The sequence below is a fragment of the Rhinolophus hipposideros genome (genome assembly GCF_964194185.1).
Source record: "Rhinolophus hipposideros genome assembly, chromosome: 1".
NCBI lineage: Eukaryota > Metazoa > Chordata > Mammalia > Chiroptera > Rhinolophidae > Rhinolophus > Rhinolophus hipposideros.
Genome location: NC_138047.1, coordinates 78,114,215 through 78,135,623, shown reverse-complemented (window position 1 = coordinate 78,135,623; position 21,409 = coordinate 78,114,215). Strand labels below are relative to the sequence as shown.

Here is a 21,409-nt window from a genome sequence, read left to right as displayed (position 1 = left end):
CCCTTGTAATCATGTGAAATAACCTCCAGTATCAATGATTAAAGTAAACTGTTTCTCCAGAGATCAAAATAGAAAGTTACACAGTGAACTATTGAGGACAAATGGTTTCAGAAATCTGATTTATGGGGGTACTGTTCATTATTGTGTTTTTCCTTCTGTCCATCTTTTAATCATATACATGACACAACTTAAGCTTGACTTTCCAATCCTTCACTAACTCTTCTTTACTTAATAACATTAAAAAGAGCAATATTTATTGTGTTGAAATTTATGTTCTACATCAAATCTATTGCAAAACACACCTGCAAACATGTAAAAGAATATAACTTCTATCCAGTATTTCAACTTTCCATTAAAATGCAAATATGATTTTATTAGCCAGGCAACAATACCCACCGCCTTAAACCAAACAAAACCAGTATCTTTTCTCTCTACATCGCAACTTCCCCTAAGATACAAGGTTCCTCTTACACTGGATCATTTCTTGATGAATATTTTTGGATTTGGACTTGCCATTATTATCTCTGATTAGAGAGGGAAAATTAAAATATGTGATTTGAGATTTGAAATGCATAGATGTATCCTACTTCGCAGACAGGCAAATATAAAAATTTATAAAAACAGTTAACTAAATTTTAAGCAAACAACTGGAAAACAGCCCTTCTTTCAGTTCCTAAGCACTAGATGAAGAAGGAGGGAAATCACTCCACGCAACTAAAAGTGTGTCATGAAAGCAATAGCCACTGTATTTCATATTCTACCTTCCCAGGAGTCTATCCAGGCCACACTTTATTTTACCATAGGTAGAAAACTCTCCATATAAACTCTGTTAGCTTAATAACACTAGCCAAGCAGCCCCAGTGAAAAGATTCATCAGATTTGTGTGGGGTGGTGGGGGGAGAAAAGAGACACAGAGAAAGGCAGAGATAAAAGACCCAAGCAGCCAAGAGAGAAAGAGAAATTTGGACGGGACTGTTAGAAATTTGCTCTCTACTTCTCTGCTTCTTTGCTGGGATTGGGTTTCATTTCTTTCGGCGCCCCTGACCTTGCAGTCTCGCAACTCTCCCCGCTCCCCCTCCTGCCCACCCCCTCCCCAGGCCTGCGCCTGCCTTTGTGTCTGCCTGTCACTTACGGGGAGCCCAAAGGAGCGGATTCGGGAGAAGCACAAAGCCAGGACACAGATTGGCCCACAAATTCACTTATACAACATTCCCCAGGCTGCAAGGCATGGCCCATCGCAGAGCTGATGTATCTTCAGAAAGTGGGTTCTGGTCTTGTTTGGGTGACCAGAGCAACTATTCTTTCCTCTCCCACTCGGCACCACTAACAAAACGCGCGGACTTAAGGGAAAAACAAAACCTCACTCGGTGTACTCCAGTTCCACTCCCCGTGACATTCGCTCAGTACGCCCCCCGAAAAGGGGACACGGGGGTAGAAGGGGCGGACGCAGACCCAGACCCAGACCCAGACCGACAGCACAGAAAAGGGTCAAAAAACCTCCCGTCACTGTTCTTCCCAGGGTGGGTTAGGATAGACCAGAGACTCCTTTGACTTACACGAAGGAAGGGGAGTGGGGGGATTAGAGGGAAATGGAGTGCCCCCCCAAAGCTGAACTATCCTAGAAAGGGCAGCAAAGAAAAATCACTTTCCAGAGGATAAAAGGCCGAGAAACCGGCTGGTCGGAGTCACAAAGGTAAGTTTTCCGGGTCAGGAGGACACGAGCCATCATCGCAGGAGAAAGAAAAGAGCACAGAACTATAGGCGTAAGGAGGGCTGGGGGGGAGAATTAAAACTATATTTGTCAGCCATGTTGAAGAGGCTCCAGTAATTTGTGAAGCTTCCCTCTTCCCTCTCGGTATCGGGGTGACACTGCAGGGTGTGCTCCCCTCTCCCTGGGAGCCCGGGAGAAAGCGAGGGGGAGAGGAAAGGGAGTTTCGCGGCAAAGGAGACGCGCTCTGACCTCGTTCCCGTCCCGCAGCCTCGCAGCGATCCAGCAGTGGCAGTCAGGTCTCCTTTCTAACAAATCCTAAAGGGCAGCCATCTTGCTTTCTTCTGCTTCTCTACGAAAGCAGCCTAGCCTCCGCATCAATATTCATAAGGCAGTTTGACGTCTGTTCTCATCACTCGGCGGGGCCGGCGTCTCGGGGCGGCCGCGCCGAGGGGGCGGACGTGACTCGCATGCGAGCCGGGCCTGGGCGCGCAGCGCTGGCTCGTGGGGCGGCGGCGGCTGCCCGAGCTCTGCTCCCCTGCCGCCTCTCCTTCTCCCGCACCCCGCTGTCCTCCTCCTCCGCCCGGCCTCCGCCACCGCCCGGGGCCCCTCCGCCCCGGCTCCCGGGAGTCAGCCCCCCTCCGGGGCGTCCCGCACCAAGGCCGAGGCACCCGGGGCCGGACACGGGGGCGCGCGGTCCAAGCCGGGCTTCCCTGGCGCCGCGGAGCGGGAGGAGCGGGGGGAGCGGCGCGCCCGGCCGAGCGCGGGGCAGGGGCGGGCGCGGGGGAAGGTCCAGCCCCCGGACGCCGCGGCCCGACCCGGACCACCCCGGGACTTGCCGACAGGTCTCCACCCCGGGTTCAGGCGCGCGGCCGGGGTGGCGTGGGTGCCTGGCACCGGGATGCGAGACCCCAGGTTAACCTTTTAAACTTTGTGTTGGTACAGCACTCCACCACCCGCTGCTAGGGAACTGCGCACCCCTCGCCCCCGCGCGCACCCACCTCCGCCTCACACTAGCCCTTGTTCCCGCTTCCTTGCAGGCATCCCCGAGCACGCCCCTCGCGCACCTACCTCCTGCTGCAAAGGCCCGCACTCCCATCCCCGGGTAGGTGTCCGGTCCCCCTGCCCCGCCCCGGTTTGGGCATCCTCTCCCCACTGTCACTTTAGTCTTGCGGAGCCAAAGCACTCCCCAGTTCGCTGAGGGCATGCCCTAAGTGCGTTAGGGGTCTGTAGTGTTAGAGACTCGACAGATTAGGAAACTGACCCAGGCCCCGCTTCCCCCCCTCCCCGGCCCACCTTCTGTTTACTTTGGGCACGTGGGCTGGGAAGGAGAGGGATTCCCACAAATCCAAGATGAATTTCTCATCAGTGACTCGACTTCTCGCTAGATTCGGTTGTAAGAAACACGCCTGCACCTTCAAATTCTTAAGTTTTCTCCCATATGAGTCTCTACTATGGAAAAAACAAAATCCACCCATAAGATTAACGAAGAAATCGACCCCAAAGGAACAAAATTCCCTATGACGGACACCCGATTTTCCCTGACTTGTGGGACTCCATAACTACGCCTGTCCATTGACAGGGGGGTTTTGTTTTGTTTTCTATCGCCGATTAGTTTTACCCCTCCTTTTACAGCTCCTTTTTTCTATTTTCTTTTTAATTTGAAGGTAAAGAACAAAGCCCATATGAATCATTATATCTGATCGTTTTGGGGATTTGCCTTCTATCTTTAACAAGTTCTCATGTTACGGACATTCAAACTTGAAATAGATGTTTTGAGCACATCTTTTATGGGACCACTACACTGTGATCACACTACTCTTAAGTCAAAAGAGGCTATGTTGTGTATCCCTCTTTTCTGTGTCTGTAATTTCTTTAGAAGTAAAATCTTCCGCTAATTTTATGAAATTGGAATATTTTCTCTTAGGAAAAAGTTAAAAGGAACTCTATGTGTCACATTGTTACTAAGAAGAATGTTTAAAGTTTGTTCTAACGAAACATTGTTTATTCCATTTTGAGACAAAGTTAACTCAGGTTTCTGAGTTTGAGTAGGCTAAGCAAAATCCGCTCACTTTCCCCTAAGCATTTCACTCGGTGAAAATGAATTCCCATCTTTTCTAATTGTACACTAGTGTGTCATCAAAGTCTTGGCAATTGCTAATGAACTTTAAACTGTTTGGGAGATTCCTTGGATTTGCTTTTCAAGTCCAAAAAGTAAAGTTTTCCAAGGACTATGACATACATTTATGTAGTGCACAGTACAGCAGAATTATTGAAAGCGTGCGGTTTGGAATCCAACAGACCTAAGTTAATCTTGACTCTGTCCTTTACTAAATGTGTGACTTTGATCATGGTACTTAACTCCGTTAAGTTTTCTCATCTACTAAACACCCTCTAAAACAACAGGGTTGTTGTGAGGATTAAATAAGACACTAGGTAAGTGCCCAGGTAGTTATCACTATTACCAACCATAAAACATCTACTTCTAAGAGTTTTTCTTGATTGACTAAAAATATATAACGTCTTCAAATAATGTGGCAAATATTGTAGTCACATGTCTCATATAAACATCTGTACATTCCCTTGGTTACTTATAAGGTAATTGGAAAAATGGTCTTTAAGGTTACCTCCTTCTCATTTCATTTTTAAAGTCTCTCTCTCTGTGTTGTAACAGGTGGTTCTTGTCTATCTGGAATCATTCTTGGCTTGCAGTTGGTTTTGCAACAGGCCCTAAACCTTTCCTTGCCAACTTCTTTCTCTGCACCCCCACCACACCCTTAACCACCATGACATTTGTTAATTTAAAAGAAAATACATTACTCCTCTTGGCTTTTATGACTTTTCAACAGCAAAAGAAAGTAAAATTCTGAAGATTTCCAAATGTAAAATATTTTAGTGATATTTTGTTGATTATAAAAAAACTCTTAGTTGCTATTTCTGGGAAGGAAAAGATATAGTGTACACAATCGGTTGTTTACTGGACATTAGTGCACATTTGTATATGTAATTCAGAGCCAGCTTTTATTAATTGTGTGCATTCTTGAGATTCTTCCTATAGGTGTGGATAATCTATTTTTAAAAGATAATTTACTGTCTTAACAACTGTCAATTGTTATCAAATTCCTTACCTTCTCCCCCGCCCCCCAAACTACCAATAGCACTGCTTCCACACAAGAAATCCTTGCTTCTTTAACAGGGAAAAAAAGACTAATAGAACAAGTTCCATGACATGCTATTCTGTGTTAGAAAATTGAGTTGATTGGCCTGGGCACCTGCTGTCTAACTCAGTTGCTCAGTCTCTAAGCCTCTTAGAGTGGAGACAGCTTCCTGTCTGCTCTGTCCATTAAAGAGCTGACAACAGCAGCTTGCTTTACAATGCAAATTTCTTGTACTAACAACAACAAAAAAATAATAGGTAATTCTTAATTTCCTCCCCACCTGCAGCACAGGAAGTTTTAAGGATTGATCTCTTTAACAAAGAGAAATAGTTGTGATACATACTGCTTTGAAGTAATTATAGTGGTTTAATAAAAGCATTAAATCATCCCATCTCTGAAAACATATTTCTGAAGTATGACCTGATGAAGATTCTCTGCATGCCTAAAAGACACTGACCTTCAAACAACATAGCAGTCATTGCTGTGAAGGGGCTTTTTTGTTTCCTTTGGTCTGGTGACATTACTGCACATCATTCGAAGGTACATATTTAACATAGGGATTACAGAATGCTAATTTTAAAAATCAGTAATAGATTAAACATTTAGACACATTTTAACTTATTGATATAAATTATTATCAATAAAATCATTATTGTCTAAAGCCAGGGGTCATAATATTACAACAGTCTTGATAGAGTCTCTTTTATTATTATGATTTCTGCTTACTTTTTCTCTGAACTTTCTTCATATTGTTAATTTCTCTTTCTGTGATTTGGAAAATTTAAAGAAATAGATACAAATGTTCTAATCCTATCTTACTTAAATCAAGAGCAATCCAAAGTGTGTACTGATTTAATGGGGGGGGGGGGCAAAATGAAATATCAGGTGAAATTCAAGTTTAATCCTGTTAAAATATTGCCAAAGCCATTATAAAAAAGAATATTAGGATCATTAGTGGGACAAACATCACAGAAATGCCTCCAGGAGTATTGTAAATATGTTGCTAATATCAATATCGTTTCTTCTTATAAATTCTAACTTCACAATACTATAACTGCTCTTCTTATTCAAATTTGGTAACTCACTATGTCATTTTCTTTTGAGAGCATAATGTTTCAACTTTAATGATGAGCATCAGTGAAGAATAAATTTTAGCTATTAGCAATTACCTTAGCACCATCTTATATATAGGATTTTATGGTTTTTAAAACATTTTTGTACACTATTGGATTTTTTATGATAAAGTGTACACTATTATGTTTAATAGTCAAAATCATATGCCATATTCAAATTAGCATTTAATAATTCCCATCTCATACATTTGAAAAGTGAGGTTAAGTGACTTTCTCAGGATTATATAGTCTGTGAATAGAGGAGCACCTCTCAAATGCAAGTTTTGTGAATTCAAGGTCAGGCCTTTTTCATTTTACCCAAATTATCCCCATATATTTTTCTGCTCACCTTCCTCTAAATTTTTCTCATGATTATTAGTACTGACTGATATAGGAATTTTCCCTTCAAAACTCAGAATAATTCTGCATATTCTTTGTTACCAAACAAACAAACAAAAACAACAACTCACCATCTACATATGTTAGTACATATCTTAGTACTCCATTGGTAATACTATCTGTTAAATACTGGCTATCCCAAACACTGGGGTGATAACTCTACCCCCTTTCTTCTTTGAATTTAATGCTTATTACAACCAAATAAGGTAAGTAATATCTTATTGAGAATTAAGGATTGAGGAACCAAGTTGGGATTAAAAAGCTGGAACCCAAGTCTAAATCAAGGTTTATTTGATTCTAAAGCTCACCTCCTTGCAAGTACACTGTACTATCTCCCCGTTTAGTAGGTATAGCTATCTATGTGTACACCATGGTAGGTTTTCATACAATTAGGTGTTTTGTTTTGTTTTAGCAATAAAATCAGTATTTTTCACCTCTTCTTCATATAACATAAAAACAAACAAACAAAACCCAAAAACCTCTTTTGTCTAAATATCTACTTGGTTTTTCTCACCATTTGCTTTCTCCCCTTCTCTTCAGTTTCCAATTTTATGCTAAAAAGTTGTCATGCTTGAACTCTTTGGAACAATGATTACATTTGTGTAATAAATGTGATACCACACCCCCACCACTCCCCTGCCCCAACTACTTTAACATATGTCTTACCCCACTAACAAATGGTTTAGAAAGATAAGCTCTGCTATCTGTTTTCAAATGGGTGTGGTGAAAGGGAATTGCAGCACCCTTGATCTGCTCCCGACTTCCTTGAATGACTTAGGGGTTCATTCCTGCCAAACAGGGAAGCTGGCAGGTGGAAAGATCGCCACCTACTGAAAGCATTAATAGGACATGTGAATCTTTGGGGAACAAGTCCTCAGAAGGGGGTAGCATGAAATCTTTCCTCTGGGAAAACAAATCGGAATCATCTGAGGAGCTTTTGGAAAATATGCATAACTAAGTTCCACTCCTCTACTCCCACCAGCCTCTTGGAGACTGATTAATGAGGTCTGGGATGGGGCTGGAGTAACAGTATTTTTCAACAGATTCACAACCAGATGTACGAATCTGCTTAAAAATCACAAGTATAGCTTAATGGGTTAAAATACAATGAAAACAATTAAGTTTTACATACACCTAATAGGCACACAGTGTTGTCATTTGTGGAGCAAATGTATCTCTCTAGGCTGGGGGAGCCTTCACACCTTTCCAAAGATCTAGCAAAGCTGTGTGTGACTCCCTGTCTGTGTTTCAGGTTGATTAAGTCCTTCTAAGTCCTTCTCTTCTGACAAGTAAGGAAAAAAACAAACAAAACACACACACACACACACACACACATACATATATACGTATATGTGTATATATACACATATATATACATACGTACATATACATATATACGTATATATACACATATATATGTGTATACATATATATGTGTATATGTATATATATTTGTATATGTATATGTATATCCCTGAGAAGGAGGTAAATAATTAGCAGTCCAAGAATGACCCAGATTATCAGTAGTGAAAGGGAGAGATTAAGGGTAAAATAAAATGATAGGGCTGATACCCTGATGAGGTGGGGAAAAAGAAATATTGAAAGCTGCCTGAGTTCCATTTGTGAAGAACATTTCGGAATTTTTGTTCTTGAGGCAACTATGAGTTGTGTCATATTTTTCTAAAATTTTTAAACCATTCTTTAGACAATTAGACAAATTGATTCTTATTTCTTTTTCCAGTCTAATGGCCATGTGATCGTTTAGGAGTATATGATAGAGCATCATATTAACTATTAGTGTAATTCTTCCTGAAAGGAAGAGCTATAGGGAATACACAAATCTTAGACCCCCAAGAGTTAAGTTAATCCCTTTCTTATCAATAGTCTGTAGGGAAAAGAAAGAACAATAAGAAAGGAAACAGGCTAGCCATTACTTGACATCCAGTTTTCTTCATATATTCTGTTGTGTTTTCATACTTTCTAGAGATGTGTGAGAAAAGCTAATGAGATCTGACTCAGCGCCAACTCAGAGCCTGTGGGAGCGTGAGAGGCCAAGTAGCTTCCTGCAAAACTTGCTCTACCAATCTCTGTTTAATTTGTTTTCTCATTTTATATCTTAGAGCACAATATTAATATTGTTTGGCAGAAAACCTCCTTGATTGGTCAGTAATTAGGCAGGTCTCTAAATTGAACATGGGTTGATTGCCAAACAATTTTTCTGCATTTGACAATGACTTTTATCCTCAAGAGAATAAATTATATCCAAGCAGTGACCACAAAATAGGGGTTCCTGAAAGAAAAGTTGGAGAAGTTGAAAAGAAACACACACACACACACACACACACACACACATTAAATCAGAACATCAAAAACAAATCCTAAAGGAGCATTTCATGGGGGGGGCTCCTAATTTTTATTTCTCTGAAATCTTTGATCACCGACCCTAGTAAGACTAGGTGGGGAGAAAGAAGGAAGTGAAACATATTGGAGAAGGGTGTGTTTAGCTTCTTGGGGGTGGGGTGGGGATTGTCAGGTGGGTGTGACCCAAGTGATGATACTTATTTTAATGAAGGAAGCTTTCCTGAATCTCTTTAAATCATAAAACATCAATAGTCACTGCCTTCTCATGAACAAGAAAGAAGAGTCTCTACATTTAAAACTCAGGAAAGGGTAAAAATAATAATTTTGATGGGTGAGGGCTGCTGTTAAAGGTAAAAGTAGTATGAACTCATAAAAGAGATATATTTAAAAAATTAAAAAGAGAAACTAATTAAAACATACTTATTGGAAGTGTTAAACTCAGTCTGATATAAATAAAGGGCACAGTCTCGGATTGTAGTGTAAACTCTGCTACTGAAAACCTACAAAAATAAAAAGCAACAAAATAAAAACTTTCATATGCATTATCTCATTTAGCATAAACAGTCCTCTTGAAAATAGGTAAGACAGTTATGACACAACTTATTTTAGTTGTTTAGCACCAGAGAACATGTGTTTAACACATGAGGGGACATGTCAGAGAGATTAAGTAACTTGCCCAGGGTCACACAGCAGGTGATACATTCTCAGACTTAAGCCTTCTTTAATGTTCTTTTTACAAACCAAAGGGAAACAAATAAACCAACTTTAATTCCTTCCTGAGGGCAGAAAAGAAGCTCCGATCAACTTGTGACATTGTATCTTAGTCTGATCACCTTTTCATTTTTTGCCTGTGCTCACACAGAGGAAACTGCTACAGTAACAGAAACATTTAGAAAAAGTGTGTTTCGATTATTCATTATTTTAAGTAGGCCATCCACTATGGTAGAAATTCTTTCATTCCAAATGTGAGGTGAAAGTTAATCTATTCCCTAAAAACATTTCTCAGGGGAAGAATAACAAGTTACTCAAAGTCTTGAAAGATAAAATATTGGAGCTCTTCCTTGATTTCTCCCTTCTCATGCCATAAAAAAAAAAAAAAGATGTTTGGGTAGGAGTGTGTGTGTGTGTGTGTGTGTGTGTGTGTGTGTGTGTGTGTGAGAGAGAGAGAGAGAGAGAGAGAGAGAGAGAGAGAGAGAGAGAGAGAGAGAGAGAGAATTTAAAGAAGAAAAATTGTTAGACAAGAAGACATAGACTCACATTTTCATAAAGAGCAAATATATATTTAAATATCTGTAGTTAATTGAAACAATTTTTGTTTTAGTGAGTAGGGCTGGACAGGGTGGGTTTTGATAGATTTATGTTCAGTCAGAGTTTCAAACTCACAGATTTTCTAATGAAACCAAAACTCAGAATGAAACTTTATGCACACAATCTGGAATGAGTAAAATTTTTGCCCTAAACTATTTCATGAAAAGACAAGTTTTATACAATTTTTGCAAATGACAGTGCTCTCTAACAGGGCTTCTTGCCAAGCAATAACACTTTACCATATATCCTATGTCTTTAGAAGAAAAGCTTACATAGATAAATTTATTGTAGAATTGTTAATTCTTGGTGACTATTTATTTTACTTGATATCATACATTTTTACTTTTACATTTTTAGAGACTTCATGTGTGGCAGCCTATATGGAGGGTGTGGATTTTGGTAGCAACACATAAAATTCAAAAGCATAGTTTTGGTGACATGAGAAATAATTATAGGCCCACTCTTTTATTGGGATCTTTTGAGATCTTTGCTCATTAAAATGTTGTGCTATGAATTCAGAGGTTGGGGAGAAGCTTACCAAAGGATTTGAGATAAATGAAAACTCACACAGTCAGGATACCTTCTCAAAAATGTTTTCACAGAACTTTAGAAATGAAGGATGGTTAGTCTCCTTTTCCATTGCATAAATGGTTCTTCAAGTCTGAATTTCTAATTTATCATAGTTTATCATATGTGTCATTTGTGTTTTAGTTTTCACATTCTTGAGAGGCGGTATAATCAATGCATGACCATAACTAAACCAAGTCAAATGGTGACATTATGGGGACTGCTTGGGAAAGCCTCAAAACTCAGAAGGATCAGAAGTGGATGGAAATACGGTCATAGAACATCCCTCAAAAGAGTGTTATAATAATGACATGTCTGTTCATTCTGTTTTCACATTAGTGGTGGCATTTCCCATGCTCTGCTCTCTCTGCCTTATTCTATGTTACGACTACACTTTGTTGTGATGGCTCACTGCATTATTCTCACATTAATATACTTTTTAATTCTCTTATTCAGGGATGTAATAGTGAACAAGATGTGTCCCCTGCCCTTACAGAGCTTAGAGTCAAATGGGGGAAAACATGTAAATGGGCAATGATAAATCCATGTCAAATGTGTGAAGAAAAGTATTCTGGGTGCAATAGGAAGGATGCTGAACTCCTAGTTGCAGGTTCAGAGAAAACTTCTCATGAAAGCAACCATTTAAGCTGCAATCTTAAGGATGAATAGGAATTATTCAGGCCAAGTGGAAAGTCAGAAAAGAGTACTTGGTGGAGATAAAACAGTACGTGAAGAACAGGGGCACAACAGCAGATGACATGCTTGAAGAAATAAAACACACTCCAAATGACTTGTGGAGAACATCAGAGGGAGAGTGTGAATACTCAGGCTGCAGCATGATTGGGGTCCAGGTCGTGAGGATTCATGTAAATCATGGCAAGCGATTTGGATCATGGTCAAAGTGCAATGCAAAATCAATAATGGGTTTTAAAAGAGAAGAAAATGATCAGATTTGGACTTTGAAAGTAGCTCTATAGTTGTAGTGATGAGAATGGATTAAGAGAACATAATAGCATAGGCTAAGACATCAGTAAGGAGATGGAAGTCACTTAGGTAGGAAAAATTAGAGTGTCTGCATTAGAGATTAGGCACCAGGAAGGAGAACAATGGAGTGGTCTATAGTTTCACAGAGTTGAAGAAATGGAGCATAGTAACTGCTCTGATGCAGGGCTAGACAGGACTCAAAGATGCCACCCAGGTTTCTGACCTGGCCAATGAGATGGTTGGTGGTGATTTTCACTACAGATGGAAATAACAGGAAGAGAGGAAGACCTGGAAATAGGCGTTTGGGAGTTATGGGAGAAAAACAGAATCAGTGAGGAAAAGGTGAAGTCTGAGGCACCGGAAGGCCATCCATGTGGAGGTGTGCAGCCAGCAGTTGGACATCAGAGCCTGAAACCTAGCAAAGAGATTCAGACTGGAGTTATAAATTTGTGAGTTATCTGCATAAAGATGGCAGTTGAGGAAGATAACTGTAGGCTCTGAGTGAGAAGGAAAGTGGAGCTCCAGGAGAGAAACAGAGAAGGAGCGCCCTTGAGGCGTGAGAGAAAGAAAAGTAGCCCTGAAAGGAGGAAACTGGAGGTGGGTGGTGGTGTGGGAGCCAACTGAGGACAAGTGTCACCAAGGAGGTCTGGCTTGCTTAGTAGTTCCACATACTACTGAGCTGTCACCTGAGACAAGTAAGGAGAATCGTCCTGTGGATATAACAGTGGTACATTCATTGCAATCCTTGGCAAAGGGAGATTCAGTAGAATAGTGGTGACAGAAGCCAGATTGCCCAGGGTTAAGGATAAACAGGAAGTGAGGATGTGGAGATAGGGAGTGCAGATGACTATTTAAAGAAGTTTAGCAAAAGAGAGGAGAAAGGAGATAGCAAAGTAGTGACAGGGGGATGTGGGGTTGAAGAAAAAATTGTTTTAAGGTGGGAGAGACTTGAGCATGTTTTCTTTTCATTTTTTTATGGTTTATGTAGGGTATAGTAGTGAGTGACAAAGGCTAAAGGAGGTCATTTCTTTGTGCCCTCCCTCCACCTCTCCCTCTCTAGAGGGCCCTCTGAACTATCTTCACAAGTTTTATCATTGTTTTGGAGGGACAGAGGAATGGAGTCTGCGAAATGTATTATGAATAACATTCTGATGATTTGGACAAGGCTGAGATGATGACGATAATGTGACATAAAACTCTAGAAGTCAGAGCTTCCTTTAAAATACAGGGGTGTATTGTTGAGAGCTATAGGTAATACATACATAAAGGTTTTAGGTGGTGGCAAGAGATTCTCCATCTGGGTGATGTACAGTGATGGCTGTGGTTTCTAGCCCATGCTTCTTACTACAGTGACAGTTCTGTAATCCAAGAATAATCATAAGAATATATACCAATATCGATTGCCTACTGAGTGCTGGGCATAAAGAATGTATTATTTTTATATTCTTACAAGAACCCTATAAGGTAGATCTTACTTGCAACTTACAGACAAGTAAAGGCTCAGAGAGAATAAGTAAATTTCTACAATCAAAGAGCTAGTACATGGCTGAACTAACACTAAAACTCAGGCTTGTCTATTTCAGAGACTGTGCACTCTGCACTGAGCAACTATATCGTCCAGAACATGTAATGAAAAATCAGTTTTGCTATGTCATTTGTTGCTATGCAACTATATCTTCTCTTTAAGACAATAGTGAACACAACATTAGGAAAAATTGATATTGGTGCATCAAGGAGAGTCGGAAGAAAAGCAGATCCAGGAATATAGAGGTTAACGGGAGAAAAACAATGATCTCCAGTTCCACACAATCCTTCAGTTTGCCCACTTTTTCATGCACTTTGTTTCTTCACTCAATGACTACTACTTTTAGACAGAGAAATGTTGTCCCCATAGAGCTAAAAGTAATTACACAATTAAATACTGAATTGCAAGTGTGACAAACACTATGAAGAAGTTTGGGAGCTGGGGAGGGGGAAGATAAAGGAAAGCTAAAACTCAGTGTAGAAGTCAACTTAAGCCTTTCTTAAAGAAGTGATAAGTGAGCTTTGAAATAAGAGTAGAAATGAACCAATTGAACAGGGCATGAGGAGGAGTCTTGTTCCAGGCTGAGGGCATTGCAGCAGATGGCAGATCCAGGAACAGAAATGGAAGTGGCATAAGGCCAGTGTGGCTGGAGAATGCCATCAGATGAGGCTGCAAAGGCGGACAGGGGCCAGAACGTAGAGTTCATGTAGGTCGCATGAAGTCGTGAGTCACTTTTGTGACTCTATTATCTATTATCTATTGATTTCACCTGCTCAGACCATTCTCTTTTTTGTCAGGTAATGACACTATGATTTATCCTTGGGGAACCAACCTTCAAACCATGAGGCTCAGGGAAAGCTAGACCACCTTTTGTGCTAAGGAGCCAGCACATGTTAAACAAACCTTGGCCAATCAAGAATAACCTCTGCTTCTTTCCACACGAATTATTAAGCTGGAAACACAACAAAAGCCAGGCAAATCAGAACCAATAAGGCTAACTCTGGGCCTTTTGCTGGGAGTGTTGAGGACAATTATTCTCTTTCTACCGTGATTGCTAGCACTAGGGGATATAAACCTAAAGCTGTGGCAATCAGAGGAAAAAGCTTGATTTTTTGTCAACATAAGAAATGTCCAAACTTGCAGAGAATTCTTACAAGAGTATATTTAAGCCTGACATCACATGCTGGGGAGCAAGATCTCCAATGCTCTGGAGAATCATAGTTTTGCAGCTTCTTTTATGTATTTGAAATGAAAGAGGCAACTTAAGGAAGATTGGAGACAGCAAGGTGGGGATTGGATTTCAGGATAATTACCAAGAGTATATGCTCTCTGAAGGCTAATATCCTCTCCCAGGGGTATTCCTTCCGGCATCTCCAAGGTGTGTTAAGATGTATGCACAGGAAAAATGGACAGGGCTGGCTTCAAACCTTTCATGGAAGAAGTTATAGGTCTGGGATGTGACTACCCGCCATGACCTGTCCAGCTGGAAATTTATGGTTTGATCACCCTGTGAGGTTACTTTCCATAAAACCCCTTTTTTCATCTACACTTTCAAAGGAAGTGTCTCTCCTCCAGTGTAGCCAATACAGAGAGAACTGGGGCTGAGAGAGGAAGAGGGGAGTCCAACTGACGTCATTGAACAGATCTCCATAACTTTTCAGTTTTGTGAACCAGTAAATTCCTCTTACCAAGCAAGCCTGTTTAAATATACTTTAGTCACTTAGATCTGGAAGGGTCCTGATTTTTTTTTTTTTTTTTTTTTTTTTTTTTTTTTTTTATGGCACAAGAACTGAAGTGTGGTAAGTAACAGACTCTAAAGTGTGGAAATAGCTGAATCCTGGTAGGGAAGAGGAAATGAGGACCTCTCTTTCTTTAGCTGAGAAATTAACACAACAGTTGATTAACTTGCTGTCTGTGGTATCTTGGGCTCAAAACATGGGCCTACTAAGACTGGAGATTAGAGGACGTGTTTGGAAAAAAATCAGGAATGCATTGGTTCCTTCTTGTGGGGTTTAGTAAGTTCCTTTATGAAAGAGACAAGCTACAGTTAAACCGGATTCCTCTGGAATCAGGGGAAATACTCACAGCAGCCCTTTAGCCCTTATCCTGAAATCTCGGACAGCTGAGAGTCAGAAGTGTTTTAACTTTGGAGTTTGAAAAGTCAAGCCTTCTGCTCCAAACTAAATCCAGTGCTAGCAAATGTGGGGAGGGTAGAATGAAATTGGAGAATAAGATTGAAACCAGGAACCCCACCCATCCACTGACAGAACATCAAAGTCAATTGTTAGAAGACAGAAACAACCCCTTTGGCATCCAGATTCAAGGATTTAGGTATCAAAAACCACTAACTGCGTTTTGCTGTTATTATAATAACTCACTGAATTTACTGAAAACAGACTGTACAGTTTAGTAAGTTTTTAAGGAAGTATGGTTTCCAGAGAAACTGACGCCCATAACCTCAGGGTTGTGATTGCCCAACCCCCAAGGCAATCCTCAGAACCGTAAAACCCACTTTAACAGAACCAGTATGAGAAACAGAAAGCACATAGGCCCCAGGGGCTTTCTCTGCTGTGGCCTTGCAGGACAAACTACAAGGGAAATCACCCCAGGAGCTAGATTCAAGAGCAGACAAAAGGGCTCCCCAAGAAATTCACTCCAAAGCCAAGACAAGACACCCACCCCTCTGCTCCTGTCCAACAGGGTAGCATATATTCAGACAGTATATTGTATGCCATCCTGCCTCCCATTTCCCCTTTTTCAGGTAGTTTTTATGGTAATTATTTTGTTTCCTCCTCATAAAGGTATGTTATGTTTGTTGGAAATAGTTAAATGTTTCATTTTTCAGTAGATTTATGAACCATGAGGAATGTACATTAACAAGAGAGTCTGGACTCAGGTTGGATGCGGTAATTGGATAAAACTTGAGTGATGCTGGTACATATGTTTTTTTATTCCATATGATATTATTGCTTAATGTAGGCTTGGGGAATGTTAAATTTTTAAGTATAAGAAAAAGCTATGTGAACATTGTACAGCCAAGAGGTGAATTGTAATAAATATGTGTGATCTGGCCTATCCAGAATCCATTTCTCTTAGGTCTACTCCCTGATTTTCCAAAGGAAAAATCCAACTTTTCCTTTTTTTCTCCTACTACACTCTTCCCCACTTTCATTACATGTGACTAGGTGAATCTGACTTCACTCTCAGCTTGAGAAGGTCAACATCCACACAGACCTGGGCAATCAGAACACTGCACACCTCTGACTTTAGTGATGGATTCTGGACATCTGAATCACATGTTCACGTCAAGGCCAGTCAACTCAAAAGCAATGAGACAGTTTCAGGACTGAGGAAGAGGCATTTTCTGTCTGTTGGGCTTGCTGCAAATGTGGAATATAAGCCCAGAGTTCCTAGCACCTATCATAAAGGAAGAACCTACTTGACAATGGAGGTGAAATAGACAAAATGAGAGCAGACAGATGTGGAGAATGAGCCCCAGTCCTGTCCACATCACTGGAGCCACTTCATCTAGCTGAACCTAAAGATAATCTATCCTTGAAATTTTTCATTCTGTGAAATGAAAAATTTTCCACATTTTTGGTGGGGGCTGGGGTGAAATCTGGTTTATGTTGGGTTTATTGCCTTCCCAACTGAGAGTCTTGAACCCAAGAGTAATGGGAAGTCATGGAATGCATTCAATCAGGGGAAGGATGTGATCAGATTTGAGAATTTTGAAGAGTGAGTTTTGATTATCTCTTCTCGACTCAAGTCGAGAAGTCTTTCTTATTTCATTCCCAAAAAGTCTTTCCCATTTCATTCCCAAAAAGCAATAAAGAAGAAAAATGAGTCAGGTGACTGGTTGTACCTATATTTGTACCCAATGTTTGTAGTGAGACCAAACGTAACTGTGATTAGGGGGTCATCATTGGGGACAACGTGGATGACTATTGTATACACATCATTTTATTTACTCTTCTTTAGTGTCTAGTATTGAATTTCACTTTGCAAATTCTATCCATGTATACTTTTATACATTTGCTGAGCCAGTTAGCATTTCACAGAAGAAATGGCTAAATTTCTGGCTCACTCTCTAGCTGTGAATTAAAATTTGAGAAGACATTTGGTAAAAATTCCTTTTTTCTTTTCCAAGATGAGAATATGTTAAGCATTTTTCATGAAAAGATGGAAGATAATAGGACCACAATTGTAATAATTATTGATAGAAAGATTAAAAATAATTTATGAGCATTGATTCTGTCACATAGGCATACATTAAGAAGAAAGGTTAGGAATTTTCTACTGGGATTAGAAGTGTTCTGGCTGTCTTCTGGCATATCATATAAACTAAGCTGGTTTTCTGTTTGTTGAAATTCTTTTAATTTTAGCCAGTAGGTAAAAGTAAAGTATACAACTTGTAGATCACATTTTTAAAGAAATTTTATTGTCCTCTACTTCATCTTTTTCCCCTACTGTGGGCTGGATTCTAGACATGATGCTATAAGCCAGTGTTGACCATGGGCCATACAGATGAGGCCAACACTTTAGAGCAGGGGTGTCCAAACTTTTTTCAACGTTTTTTACCAAAGGCCATATGTGGTAAAATACACAAACAGCAGTGCCACTCACTAGAGGTGAAGAACATATTGCCTCACCTGGTTTATTTAAGTAAACTAAATATATTTTTGGAATTTGCTGCGGGCCAATTAACGATGGTTCATGGGCCGCAGTTGGCCCACGGGCCGCAGTTTGGACACCCCTGCTTTAGAGGAAGCAGAGCAACAAGGTAGAGGTAACTTGGATCCCTAAATGACCTCCTGGATTGGAATCACCTACTTATCCAGGACAACACATGAAAAATAAACTCTGTTTTTATCTAAAGCATTGTATTTTTGTGGCTCTTTATTGTATTAGTTTATCCTGTAACCTAACTACATATGCATCACATAGAATGGATTATTATTTCCAAATAATCAGGTGTGTGTGTGTAGCAGATTAGGTGACCAAAAACAAAAATAAAAAAATCCAACTTTTCCTTTACTCTCATAATATGGTGGGAACAACCTCTATGGCAATTGTTATCAGACTTTAGAATACATAAGAATTCCCTGAACATCTTATTTAAAAAGACAAATTTAATTCTATCTAAGATATACACAGAACTTGAAGCATTTAATTGTGTGTGTTCTAAAACTGGTCTTGAAATATGCTAAAATTATAAATAATGATTGAATTATAGGAAGTGACTGAGAATCTAAAATTTATATCAGAAAGATATAAAGCAAGTGATAGAATTTTTGCTGCAATATTCAGTTCTGTATGGAAGAACTAGAAGCTCTATACTTTAAGCAAACACAAATGTAAGGATAGAATGATAAGCTTTGTTCTTGTTTCTTGGTTGTTTTCATAACATTCTGAAGCAGAGCGAGGTAAGAAAACAGATATGAAAAAGGAAAGGAAGTAATAAACTTGGTCTCCTCTCCCTTCAAATCCTCAAGTCTAAAAAAGATTTAAGAAAAACTTTTATCTGCTAATACCTTGGAGGAAAACAAGAGCCAAACTGGGGTGAGGAGGGAATCCCCAAACTGTATACTTTTAAACACTTTGCTTCACTGTCATTGAAATATGTGTCTTCTAACTCTAATATGTATCAGCTGTGAAGAAAAGAGGGCCTATTTTTAAGCTGCGTACTTATTCCACTTCCTCAGAAGGCAAGAAAAATACAAAATGAGGAAAATTGTTACCTAACCCAAATTTTTCTTCAAGATATCTAAGTTCATTTTGTGGAGGGAAGCAGCTGACACAGTGAGGCCAAGCTACCACAGGGAAGTGTATTTCTCTTCCAGACAAGTGGCTTTAAATGATGCTTGCACTCAAAGGAGGAAACAAGCTGGGCTTCACATCCATGCAACTCAAAAATGAAGAGGTGAAACCTTTCACACATTAATTTTTTCAGTGGGTTTTCCAAATAGTTAAGCAGTTTGCTTATAGAAAAAGCTCTCCCTTGGCGTTTTCATTGCAAAGGAAAGAATGCACTGTACTCTCTGATATTAACATTATTACTGACTATAAACTCGGGTCCCCAAGAGACCCAAGAATTTGTAAAAACAGATTTCTTGAACCTGAAGTCCTTTTTCATATAAATATACATTTTCAAAAATAACTATCAATCAACAATATCAAATTTCTTGACAACCCGTTTGCATCTGAATTTGGCTAAAATACTATTACCTACATTCTATTGCAAAGCAAAGATTGAAAATTAGGTATTTACACAAAAATATTCAAAGTGTCACACCACCATGAGGAATAATTGTGTAACATAATGCCAATAATATTTTTCTTATTGAAGACTTTTAGGAAAGATAACTTTGAAATAAATGAGCCAGATTTTTCAGTGGCTGTCTGTATGATTTTAAAATAAATGCTATTGATAATTTTTTTAAGTTTCAAAGTAAGTAGCATTCCCCCCATTCAATACTACCACCATCTTGCTACCTTCTAGTTGTGAAATCTCATTATCATTACAAAATTTTAAAACATTTTGCTGTTATAATGCCTGCTTTGGCTTCCCATTGTAGTCTTCCTGTATCAAGATGCTAACCTATTTATATATTTTGATTTGTTTCTTATTTTTCAATCTATAATGCTTCTGAGTCTTCTGAAATTTCCTTCTTTATAACAATATTTCTTTTCCCTCAATAACTCTCAACACATTTTACTGAGGAAGAGTAACCTAAAAATCTAGATCACTGAATTGTGCAGGTGAAATTTTGCTTAATGATTGACTAAGAGATATTTGCATTAACAATTTTGAGAATATCTTGGGTAATTCAATGGACCCATTCCCAGAAAAGAAAATACTCTTCCTGAGACTATTTATTCATCAAATTCATCTCTTAACATTCTAAACTAATCTCTCCCCTTTGAGCAGAAGCAGAAGATGGTAAGCATGAAACCAAATTGACTGTTTGACAGAGTTTGTTATTTAAAACCAGGCTTCTGTGGCCAATTCTAAGTGGCCGAGGTTTGGGGTAACCCGCTTGTGGTTTTACAAGTCATTGTCCTTAAAATCTGAGTTTCTTCAGATGAATCCACTCATGCATCAGCGAAGGTAACCTCCCCACTCCCCTTCTATTTTAACCAATGTCTAGGTGTAAGTTTAGCCATAAGAAAATTGGCTGCATCAATAGTGTCATGGTGCTAGGGACACATACCCTTTATGTTTTGAACATGAAGGGTATCGGCGGGCATCAGTGAGATGAAAGTTTAGCTTTGAAAACTGATTTTGTGTTTCTGTTTTCACTATGCCTCCTGGAATTTCTTTCAAACACAATTTGCAATAGTGTGGTTACTACTATATTGTTCCCTGAAAATATATAAGCACTTTATTCTATAGAGAGAGGAGAAAATGTTCTCCTCATGTTAGACTAAGGTCAATTTATGAAGCCCCAGTACTTTTCTTTTCAGTATAGACTGTTCCATCTGTCCCAAGAACAACTTCTTTGGCCAGGAGAACATCTACAATAGCAAATATTTTATTGAAATGTCCAGATTTCTCTAGAGAAGACTACATAATTGAATTTTCTGTTTCATAAAAATTTGAAATTATGATCATAGTGTGTGATAAAAGAGACATCTATTTCCATAGGTCCAAAAGAGTATTCAGAAACTGTCCACAGACAACTAACATGAGAGATTACACTACACAATTGGTAAACTTCTTTTCTTCCATAAAGGGGCACAGAGTAGGTTTTCTTATTAAAAATTTCTGCCAAAGATTTTTTTCTCCAAATATATAATAATAATAATAATAATAATAATAAATATATAATAAAACTTTACCACTTAGAAGACTATTTATGTATAATTTGCTTCTTGGAACTTATTATGAGTCCTTTTCAATCAACATAAATCTTATAAATCAACAATATAAAGCTAATAAAGTTAATATCTATATTACATAAGTGAATATTTATAATTTTTTCCCACATGCTTCTGAAAGAAGATATTTTGATCCATAAAATGTCAGACCTGTCAGGTCTTCCAAAATTTTTATTCTTGCTAGGATACTGTGTATAGAAGTCCTGGAACATGGGGAAATACTGATGTTTAAAGTTTTTAGATTGTTTCAACTTTTAAAAACATAGCAACTTTTCTATCATGCTAATTTTTTATTGAGCAATAGTTATTGAATTCAGAAGGTATAACCCTGTTAGTCACCTTTATAATTACACTAAGCAATATTTACCTTATCAAATTTGAATTAAGTTTTCTGCATGTTAGTGTA

The 21,409-nt window shown here is 39.1% G+C and overlaps 1 protein-coding gene across 3 annotated transcripts in view; it reads right to left on the bottom strand.

Annotated features, from left to right (window-relative positions):
• Positions 1 to 2,087, bottom strand: part of TET2 (tet methylcytosine dioxygenase 2) — a 107,884-nt gene extending 105,797 nt beyond the window's left edge. For all 3 annotated transcript variants that reach the window (XR_013994158.1, XM_081062345.1, XM_081062346.1), the window contains exon 1: positions 1,961 to 2,087. The gene's annotated coding sequence lies outside the window, so the exon portion shown is untranslated. The remainder of the gene's footprint in view (positions 1 to 1,960) is intronic.
• Between the last annotated feature and the right edge of the window lie 19,322 nt (positions 2,088 to 21,409).